The sequence below is a fragment of the Anoplolepis gracilipes genome, chromosome 1, assembly GCF_047496725.1.
Source record: "Anoplolepis gracilipes chromosome 1, ASM4749672v1, whole genome shotgun sequence".
Lineage (NCBI taxonomy): Eukaryota > Metazoa > Arthropoda > Insecta > Hymenoptera > Formicidae > Anoplolepis > Anoplolepis gracilipes.
In genome coordinates this window covers 5,963,779-5,976,353 of record NC_132970.1, presented here as the reverse complement: position 1 = coordinate 5,976,353, position 12,575 = coordinate 5,963,779, and the positions used below count along the sequence as shown (strand labels likewise).

At 29.3% G+C, this 12,575-nt stretch overlaps 1 protein-coding gene across 6 annotated transcripts in view; it reads right to left on the bottom strand.

Moving 5' to 3' along the window:
- Positions 1 to 12,575, bottom strand: part of Rg (A kinase anchor protein rugose) — a 310,256-nt gene that overhangs the window by 248,999 nt on the left and 48,682 nt on the right. The gene's annotated exons all lie outside the window — the stretch shown is intronic.

Here is a 12,575-nt window from a genome sequence, read left to right as displayed (position 1 = left end):
AAAAAAGTTGCAGACATCACGAAAAATAACGCGCAGAGTGTAACGGGCGCACTTTTTTAACAAGTTACAAAGTTTGTTGACATAAGCATGTATCGTGCTAAAAATAAATTTAAAATAAAAGTGAAAAAAGAAGGCTAATGCAAACAATTCATCTTGTAGAGTAAAATAACGTTAGTATTAGCGTATAGTAAAGGTAAATTATATATTAAAATTATTTGCATAATTGTAATCATTTATCTGATAAAGGATAATAAACTAAATTAAAAATAGCAATAATATAAGAGCAAATATTTTAAATTAAAAAGAAACTATAATATAATATTGTAACATCAACATTTCAAAAAATTTGAGAAAGAAATGTTATACATATAAATAGTGTGGAATTAAAGAATAAAAAATAAAGAGATATACTAAAAATTTAAATATTTATATAAAGAGACAAATACATTAATTATTATATATCTATTAAAAAAAGTAATTTCCTTCTTGTGATACATATTCACAACTATTTTCTATTAATGTCGCAAAACAATAAAAAAGAGGAAAGAGAGGAAAGAGTGTGTTTTCTACACTATTACTTTCGCGTTGATTAATCCGTGTATCAACCAAGAGGATTAAAGCTAACCAATCTAAAAACAAAGCAAAAGTGGATTTGGAGACCGTAGATTCTTGTAAGCCGCTTAAAGCGCAAATGTTTCCCCGTTGACAAGAGTGACTGGCATGCGTAGGTGACGCAATTTGGGAGGGATGAAACAGGTACGTGCACGGGGAGGAAAGCGGAGTAAAGAAAGGACTAGAGCAGGCCACTGGGTTCTATCGACTTTTAATTACTTCGCATCGTCTCTCACAAAGAGCCGTGCCCGAACGGCGCAGAGTGCATAGAGCGAGCTCCCCGGTCTTCGCGTGTGTTTGTCCCTGCTTCGATCGCTACTTTAAACTTTAAGCCAATATCGTCCGGCGCGCGATCCACTTGTGCTCGATGAGCGAAACAAGGGCAATTTTCACTCCAATATTATGCAGGTCGCTGTGACAGAAACTATGTTTCATGCAGGAAATAGCGAAGGTTTGCGCAAAAAATTTCGGTTTGTTCCGAGAGGGTATAAACCCGGCATTATAATATTACAAAATATAATACGGAATTTCCACATCTCTCAAATGTTACTCAAATGTTGATGTGACATTTTGGTTAATTAAACACGTAGTACATTAATGATCGTTAATGATGATTTGTAATTTTAGATATATTTATTACTATCACATGATATTAAAAAATGCAAGAAAATTAGAGAGAATGAACATTATATTTTAATGAACATTTTTCCTCTAGATGTAAAACATTGTGTAAGAACACATATCTTTTATTAAAATTGACGTCAAGCGCGGTGATGTTATAATAAGATTGAAAGCACAAAAGCGTTCGTTAAATTCTTGTTTCACAGTTTATTATGGCTAAAAATATTCACAGAGGCAAATTGCGTATTACGTATGTGTTAATTACAAACTTGGAGATTGGCAATAATAACACTGATAAATATATCGTGATAAAAATATCAATTTAAATATTCATTAAGCATAAAATTTTTCAATATCAGGCTGTATAGTAAACATCAATAAACTGACAATGAGTTTTATCTGATTCTCGCAAACCGTTAGCATGCGGCAAATAACTAAATATCACTAAATATCGATCGTGAAACTCAATGAGAGTATCAAGCTGAAAGCACCGGTCAATATACGCCATACAATTCGCGTTCGTGTGGCGCGAATTCAATGTCCGAATACAGCTTCATTTGGCTGCAGAACGTTAACCAATGAATTTTTCCAGGCATATGAAGTAACGAAAATACGTCTGTGCATTACAACGCATGCGTATCATAAATTTCTCAAATTGGAAACAATAAATATGTTTGCAAGTAGAAATTTAATTACAATTTTAATTTATTTATACTTAAAAAAATGTTTTTGTAGTAAAAAATATTTATATTATATATATATATATATATACATATATATACATATATATATATATATATATATATATATATATATTTATATATATACATATACAGCCTTGGTCAAAAGTATTAGGCACACTTAAATTTTTCGTATTTATTATTTTGTTAATAGTATATAAATACTAAAAAGATAAAAAAATTTTTTTAAATTATCAATAGCACTTTAAAGCTGAAATTTCAAGCTTTAAAATGTTTTTTTAATTTTTCGTTTGCGATAATTTTTCGCAGAGTATCGATAACATGTCTGAAAAACACAGATTTAGTTTCAAAATTATGTATCTCGACTAAAAAAAATTGTAGGAAAGTTTAAAAAAAAGCATTTTGTAGGCAAAATGTAGTTTAAAGGACTTGACTTAAATTTTTCGAGAAATTTTTTTACCGAGCTGCAGAGTGTCAAAAATACAATAAAATTTTAAGAAACAAAACAATGTACCGATAACGCATTAAAGTTGCAATCGGTAATTTAAAAAATTTTTGTATTTTTCTTGTTCTGTGCTTTAAAAAAAACATTGTATTGTTTCTTAAAATTTTATTGTATTTTTGACACTCTGCAGCTCGGTAAAAAAATTTCTCTCGAAAAATTTAAGTCAAGTTCTATAAACTACAACATTTTGCCTACAAAATGCTTTTTTTAAACTTTTCTCCAATTTTTTTTGGCCGAGATAATTTTAAAACTAAATCTGTGTTTTTCAGACATGTTGTCGACACTCGAAAAATTATCGCAGATGAAAAATTATGACAAAAAATGATCGCAGACGAAAAATTAAAAAAACATTTTAAAGCTTGAAATTTTAGCTTTAAAGTGCTATCGAAATATTTAAAAAATTTTTTAATCTTTTTAGTATTTATATACTATTAACAAAATAAGAAATATGGAAAATTTAAGGGTGCTTAATACTTTTGACCATGGTTGTATATACATTCAACATTAACTATGAAAAACACAAACACATTAATAAAGTACATTTATGATTTCTATAATGTACGTGAATCCTTGAGGGGACGGTATCTACGTGTATGGTGCATTAACTTCAAGTGTACTCTCTATATAACTGGTGAATAGGTTCAGAATTTACTATTCAATCTCGTACTCTATATGGAAATTGGTACTTCATATAGAAAATTTTGTTATTATTATTAAAAAAGCTTTAATGCTCGCTGTCAGAATGTAGAATATTTAGCAAATGTTATAAAAATTTTGTGCGTTGCATATTTATTAAAACTATTTTCGATCGATGTAAATATTAAATACTCACCGCACGGCTAGATAATTTTGCCAGCAAGAATGACTTTTGTCAGCGGAACTTACCTGGAACAAATCGAGAGAGAGGCTATGTTACAATGTGTACAATTTACATACATTGACGGTAATGTGCATCGAATATTACTGAATCGGGCAAGAAATTCGTATTGATTGCTACCCTTCAGGAATCGCGTCCCTGGGAATCTTTTAGCATTTATCAAAAAAGACCGTAGGAATAGAAACTTCTTTCCGCTGCAAAAAAAAGGTGTCCGCTGTAGCGGATGTTATCCATCTTTCCTCTACCGTTAGCTATGACGGATAAATCAAGGTACATTTTGCCGAAACAGTCACGTAGACAACAAGAGAAGAAAAAGAAGAGAGAGATGAGAGAACATGAAAGATAAATACAGCAAAGAAAAGGAGACGTCCGATGCTCTTTCGCTCGCGTCGAAGAGTACTTGCGCATAACAACTTAGAATCTCGAGTTAAAAGTCAAATCTGTCTTGTAAATTATATGAAAATATGACGCGGTTATGTCGGCCATCCTTTTGCGTAAGCGACGTCTCGAGATTAATATACATGCGCTGCTCGTTTACAATGTACATGCGCAGGCTAACAATGAAAATGACGAGCATGAAAATGGGCAAGTCGTGACCTCATTTGCTTCATAAGTCACACTCATAACCACGTCTAGATCTTTCGTCGCCCCGAGCGACATTTTGACCTCTTGCTTCTTCATTGTTTTTTTACACACATTTGTGCACTTATTTGCTATTTCTTCTTTAATTGTTTAACATTCAGGAAAGCAGAAAATGTAGAAAATTTGTTAGAGCAAGGAAATGAAACATGTAATTTCAGTATGTATATTTAGTTTTAACAAAAATAAATGTGGATTCTATACACCGTAATAAAAAAATTCCACAGAAAAGCGCATATCGAAGTAATATGCTCTTAGAAATATGCTATTTCAAGTACGTGTTTGTTTTCCTTAAAACTAATTCTGGTTACGCTAGTCTATTATCTTATTTATCTGACCACATAAAAAATGTAATTGTATTTTACTCAAAATACGTTACATTATTTAACCAGGTACATAGTTAGAAGGTATTATATAATAATTGTATAATTATCAGTGCGTAAAAAACCATGTTGATAGCAACAAGCTGCTTAAAAACTTGTTAACCTATAAAACATAATTAATGCGTAAATGATAGTTATATCATGATTGGTGGGCGATAACTCGATGCAAAATGTTGTTTGACATAGTTTAGCGACACAATTTGTCACGAAAGCTAAATTCTTGTAAAAGGAATTTGCATCTCCCGCGGCATTGCCGTTAATTAAGATACTGCTACTTTGATGCTTTACAGAGGGCAGCAGAAATATGATGATACGACGCGTTTTTTATAATATCTTTAATCTTTTATATCAATAATTATATACTAAATAAACAAGCTAACACACATAAAATTTTTTAATTGGATTGTGAGATATAATGAGTGCCGAAAAATATAGAGAAACTACGTTAAAAATCTTATTATTCTGTATATATAGTATCACTTGTAAGATATTTGTAAGATTTAATCACGGCTATAAATCAGATTAAAGAGTAAGGGAAATTTAAAAAGAGAAAAAAAATTATTTTATATATTATCTTTTGAGTTAATGTGCTATTCTTACATTTAAAAAATCTATGTAAAGGAAAATATATGCAACATCGTCTCTTATATTTTATCATATTTGATTCATTTATAATATTTCACAACTAATTATAAGAAATAGAAATACGCGCCAACAAAATATACAAATACATATATATATATACATATACATATATACATATATATATATATATATACATATATATATACATATATATACATATATATATACATATATATATACATATATACATATATATATATATATATATATATACATCTGTAATTTATATATATAATTTATTTAATATTAAAAATATAGAATAATAATTAAACGATAACGATTAAATTGCAACATTAAAGTGCCTTACAGTTATGTGTGTGTGTATGTCTGTCATTCATCATTAAGATCACTTTTCTATAGTATAATTCTATACAATACAAATTTTATTAGACCACTATTCTATATAAAACATATTACACTATATTCATAGATTTAAATATTTTTATACTAAATTCTCTCTCTCTCTCCCCTCTCCTCTCTCTATTTATTATGTATAAAATTATTATTAATATATCACATTAAAATATTTATTTATTACAGATTGCTGTGTGTATAGATAAGTATAATCTAATAATATACAAGATGTAACAAAAAAAGGAATGAAATTAATTTTGTAACTCCAAAACTAATAATATTCTTAAAAAAGCAACAAATGTAATTCGATAATAACTAGATTTCTTTTTTATCTTGAATAAAAATTTCAATTCACCAAGCGTGCAATTTCACTGTCGTTATAGTATGTTGTTGGCTCGCCTTACATAAATAGAAAGGAAAAATACCAATTCTCTGGAACTTTGCGAAAAAGAACACCCCCCCCCCACACACACACACACATACACACACACACACACACACACACCACACACACACACACACACATTACTATAAAATATTCTCAAACGGCTACAAAAACTTATATGATAAGAATTGCCAAGAAATTACGAAAAACTAGGACTTTTACATCATAACATTGCACCTGCTCATTTAGAATTTTTAATTAATGTTTGTTTAAAAACCCGCTTCGTCTACAATTCTCTCCATATTCTTCATTCATTTCTTACGTTATTTCTTTTGTTTTCATAATTAAAATTGAAGATTAGGATTCAATGAATCACCATTTCGAGATCGCGTTAAATGTTTAAAAACGACTATAAATGATTCATTTAATATAATAAATGACTTTTTACAGAATTAATCTTTTTATTTTTAGATGTCATACTTCATGCGTAATTTACTTTGAGAACAGATAATGTTGATAAAGTGATCTTGAAAACCTGTCGCCTCACGTAGCCTGCATACTTGCACGCTGCTTAAGTGCATGCTCAACCCCGAGAAATTTCGTAGATGCAACAATCTCAAAGCTATTACGGAGCCTATGGCCTATTACCTCTAGTGCTTTGGTGATATAAACGCATACGGTGTCTCGACATTTTCAAGTACGAATAAGAAGCGATAGTAAATAGTACTAAAATCGACAATATTGTATCTAGATCTTTTCTCCGATAGCATTTACAATTGTCATCCGCGATATATAATAACGCAATATGAACTTACAATCAAACTCATTAATAGTTATATTATTTAGTTGTATACTCATTATACTTTAAGAGCAGACTACATTATTATAAAAGTTCTTAATTAATCACAAAAGTTTACGTAGTATTTATTACAAACATATATTAATTTGTGTACACATATTTTTTGCAGTGATACTCTCTTATGTATACAAATATATGCATATTTGTTCAAGAATATTATTAATATTTAAACATACACCAGAAATTCTAGCTGGAAAATGTTCAAATACTCGTTTACTTTATATATTATCTTGCTAATTGTACGAACAGATGCCAGGTGAAATTAGAGGTGAGAGAATAGCGAACGCGCGCTACGCTGTGATTTGGCTCGTACACCGCGGCTCGTATATTTCCAGTATCGATTCCACGTTTTCCAGTCATTAGCCAGCAATTGTAGTTGTAAGCATGAAGCGAAACTCGAGTAGAACAAAACAGCAACAGCAGATTGCAGCGAAAACTATTTTCTCTACGCAGTTTATCGAAAGCAACTCTTGAGGCAAAATGCGTCAAAGACAAAAATTAAACGTGCATTTTATAGCAAATATTCGATTAAATTAAACAAAATACCGCAAAATGCTCTTAATTTTTATCAAATTTATTTTGCGTGTTAAGAGTTAAACTAATAACTTTTGACCACGATATAATCATGCTTCGTTAAAGCGTGATGCAATTTGTTTCAATTTGCAATTAACATGGCCCAACATCCCTTCAGGCAAAATCCTATTCAATTCTAGTTTCAAAATCTAATTCGGTTTAGAATTTCCATTTGCGTAATAAATTCCATGCCTGACACATCTACAAATTGTATCAAAATCTGCATTATTTGAATCAATATATAATATCTGTAGATGACTGTTTACATTTATAATACTTCGTAACAACAACAGATATCAAAGATATGTTTGTATATATAATGAATAATTATATAAAGAATTTTTCATTTAATTATAAAAAGTTAATTAAAAAAGATTACATAAAATAGAAAATAACATTATTTGTCATTTCTCTCATTTCAAATACATCAATCATATTAACAATTTTGAAATAAATAAACGAGATAATCAAATATAACTTGCATATTCTCTCATATCTGATGGTTTTATTTTTCTCATTGAAAACTGTACACTTATATTGCGCTCTTCTCATCGGGATTTACATAATCCTTTAACAACAGTATTAAAACAATTTAAAGTACGAGAAATATGCTTTCACATCATATGTTTATATACAATATTTTTAATCTCTTAAATTGGTTTTATTTAATTCCTGAATCACTTAATATAAATCGTTACTCTGATATAAACTCAATACACAGCGTTTCAATTATTCAACAATTATTCGATCAATTTGACAATTATTCGATCGATGCATTTATAGATTAAATAAGTGTTCAAATATTTTTATAAACCAAACGTTTAATATTTTATTGATAAAAAGCTTTTTTATTTTTTGATGTTCTTTTGATAAGTTAGATTCGCAACTATATAATCTCAGGTAAAATTACATAAATATACAAGCATGGATATATTTTTCTGTCATCTTACTTATTTTTCCGCCTAATTTTTTGTTCGTTAACTTTTTGCAATTTAATATTCGTAATATTTTAGAAACTTTAATTTTGTATTAAATAATATATTTTTGAAATACATAGACTACTGTATATTCGAATATCCTGCATAGTCCAAAAGAAAGTTATTAAAATGCTCAGATATAATAGCTTAAATGCAGGAACTTAAAGTCAATTGTTTTTATTTTACCTAATAAAACCTTAATGAAATGCAAATAATATGAAAATTAGAGGATACTGATTCGCTTTTAAAATTGCATCTATTCTATTGAATTCTGTCTACTCCGTAACATTGTCTCGAAACTTATCCCATCAGGACATTGTATCATCATCAAATATTGTCGTGTACATTAATGATATAAAGCGACAATAGAAAGATCTGAATTTTAACAATATTCATTAAAGAAAAACGAATGAAAGAATCTATCGTTCGTTTCCTCTATCATTCAATATGCCATAACCAATCAAACTGTATCCGATATGCGAAAACTAGTTTTTCTCTGAAACGTTCTTAATTTAACTCAAACTAATTACACTTTCTTTTACTTAAATCTCCGACTTGCTACTATATTTTCCTATTATTTTTCTTAGTTTTGAAAACTCGACTTAACTGATTAGTATTTTAATTAATGTTTTTCCGTACGCAATAATTAATTGATGAATATGAAATTCTTGCATAATTAATTATTGCTTTAAAATTTAAGCCGTTAAATATAAAACAAGCATAACGGTAATATTAAATATAAAGCAAACATAATGTAACAAATTAGTTCTTATTCAAATTTTTGTTTATACAAATTGAAATTAATTTTTATTATTTTTAATTAATATAATATACATATAATATACATACACATTAATATAATATATTGTACATACACATAAATTCAGAATAAAGAAATATGAATACAATATATGCATATATATATATATATATATATATATAAATATATATATGTATATGTATATATACACACACACAACATACACAATATGGAACAAATATATCATTAGATAAAAAGTAACAGTAACAAATGCATTTTTGCGACAATATATTCTTTGGACTAAGAATAAGAAAAGCGCCGTTAGTAGCGAAAGTTAACTGTCTGTTCAATTATTTATGTTGGTCTAACTCCATTTCACTAAAGAATGAACTGTCAGTCTCTAGAATATTACAGTTATGAGCAATCCTGTAGAGTTAGTTTTAATGAATCTAATTATATTCTCGTAGCTTGGAAGTAGCACGGAACACGAAGTGAGTGCCCGAGGAACTCTCAGTTTACCTGCGACTTTATCACAAGAATAAAAATGCAACTTAACATCGTATTGGACAAAAGCACAGGTGAAGTTTATTAGTAATGTTTGCGAGTTACATAACAGGTTACAAAAATGTGCATAAAATTAAAATTTTTGAAACAAAAAAATTAATTATTATAATCGCTTTATGTGCTTGCAATGGGAAATTATTATTATTTTTTATATAATCTGTTAAAATATTTCTTATTTATTTATATTATAATTTATGTCATGTTATTTGTTAATGTCATAACATTTCTTATTCATCAATGTCTTCTTATATTTAGTAACGCAATAGAAAAAAAACTAAATTCATTATTTATACCTGCATAAGCCATAAGCATTTCAAATGATCAAATCTTAAGAGATTTGCCATGAAATATGGAATAACATATCGTGGTGCACCTTGTAGCCGAGTTTTAGTTGATAAACCGAAGTAATATTATATTCGCTCGATTGTATTGATCTAAAGTAATGCGAGCACGGAGTCCATTAGTCAAGTAGATATGTATATCAAAAGTTAAATTATGAGAAATGCTTACGGGGCAGCGTTGTGTGCTTCCGAGATACTGATATACATAACTTTACTGTAAGACACTGTACATTATCGCCGCGGTAATATCTGAGCTAACGAGATTCAAGAGCGGATAGAGTGCTCATAAACAAGACACTCAACGTTATAGAAAAAGGGCCATCGATCTAAATCGCGTGCATTGATGATACAGATAGACATGTTGTAGAAATGATGTACAATATTAGTTGCGATGGGGGGTGTTCGTATATGCAAACTGATATGAAATCGCACCTGCAGCACTGTTGAAATTTTCACTTGCTTACACTATTTGTTCACAACATACTAAGACCCATAAGGCGATAGTATAGTATAATAAAGCGGAAAATCTATAAACATATTCCACCGCTTGATCGCATCCATTAAAGAGAAAATTTGTCCACGCTCCAATCGAATTGCATTAAATATATTTAAACTAGAATGCCGATCTGTTATCTATCAATCTCATAGATATTTAAAGTTACTATGTTGATCACCACGAAAGCACTTTTTGTATCATGTCGAAATAGCTACAATATATATATATATATAATTTTATTTTATTTAAAAAATAATAATAAATTATATATATATTATATATATATATAAAATCTTCATTTTATTTAAAAAATAATAACAATAACAATTTATTTGATAATATTAATGTAAATGATTTATGCAATGCAAGTAACAATACAATCTTAGCATTAGATCAACTAAATAAAATAAATCTTGACAACAATAGAGTTAAAATACTTGGGGATGATAAAATAAAATTAAAGAAATTCCGGATATTATCGTGAAATATAAGACTACCATTCATATGAATTTCCGTGAAGATAGTATTCCTCTGCGTGCTTCGTATTGGAATTTTATCGGAGTAGTAGGTTTCGCTGCTGGAAAAAAATATAGCTCGTCGTAAAATGCGGTGACGTGGTTTAGAGCAGATCGTGTTTTAGAAGCCTTGTCTCCGTGAAAGTTCGCCTTGCAGTTAGGTTGCTGCTGTCGCCTTTTCAAAAGACGCTTTCGGAGAGCAAGAAAATAATTTTAGCGAGACAGCGATGCTTTTGCACAAGCGTTGCAATTCTGAGAGAGATCCTATTACCATTGCCACCGCCGCCGCTTTGCAAAATATATATATACATATATATATATATATGTACATATATATATATATTATATATATGTATATGTATATTATATGCACACAGACATATATATATATACATATATGTACATAGGTATATGGGCGAGTGTATACGCTTGTATGCAATTGCAAATCTCCGGATATTCACCCCTACAGTTGCAAATATTCGATGCGATACACCGTTTTGGCGGTGTAGCAATTAGCCTAAATGTCTGCGGAGCGGTAGCTAAAAAATGGTGTAACCACGAAGTGTCACCACCGACTGCCATTTGTTGGAAATTCGCCTCGAATATCCTTGAAGCACAATAGTTCGGAGTATGGTTTAGACATCACGCTGTGCCATTCGCAATCGGCAAATGTTACAATTACTTTGAAACTTTGTACTAAAATTGTGCAGAACTGTAAATAATATACATGTTTTGCATTAGCGTTGACCTTTCATATCTAATAATGGCTTTTCATTATCTTTTACACATAACGATCTGTTACAAATATCTCGTAAAATTAAAACAAAATATTTTTAATTTAAATACAAATGAAAAAAAAAGAGAGACTCTTTAATATAAAATCGCGTTTCCATTTCAGACTCTCTTCAACAGTTCAAAAACACACAGTTTTTTTATCATTGAAGAGAATGCGAAAGTGGATCATTTTTCCATTTTTGAATTTTGATACGTGTACTAATATTAGTAATTGTATCCACTGACAATTGCACTTGAGATTTCACTGACCTCTTTTTCATTATTGTGAATTTTTTTCATTTTAACAGTAATATTAGCGCTTTCAGCTTAATAATCGTATAATCAATGTATTTCACAAAATAAAACATGAAAACATGAAAACAGGAAAAGAAATCTGTCCTATTTGAGTACTTTCTTGTAACAGAAAGCGCATGGTACAGTTTTTCTGAAGATTTAACAAATGTAAAAACGTATATTTCTAACAGAAGAATATAATTTCATTGAGATGATTTCTGCATTTTCAGGAAAATATTATTTGAGCGTTTTATCTTCTTTGTCTTCTTGTGTATACTTAGAAAAATGCTGCAATCTACAACTAATTTAAAAGATTAGATAATATGCAATTGATATTATTAAACAATAGCTTGATAGAATTTTTGAGTTGATCAAAACAGTTGTTTGATCTACTTTAAGCTATGTAATTAAATCTTTGATATGCAGCACATGTTACATTACGTCATGTGTATCTCTTTAAGAAACATAAAAATGCAATTATAGACTGGGCATGAAAATATGATTGCCTGCATCATCGTGATACCACTTGCAAGACAATGTCGAAAATCTATTTCTTTTGTTCAGCAACGATTTTCACGATATACATATAAGAAACAGGTTAAGCGAGAGATTTAAGGTCAATCGATTACCTAGTAAAGAAGAGATGTGGTGTCTTATCGGTATATCCAACGCTTCTCAAGAAGACTTACGACGCGGATGA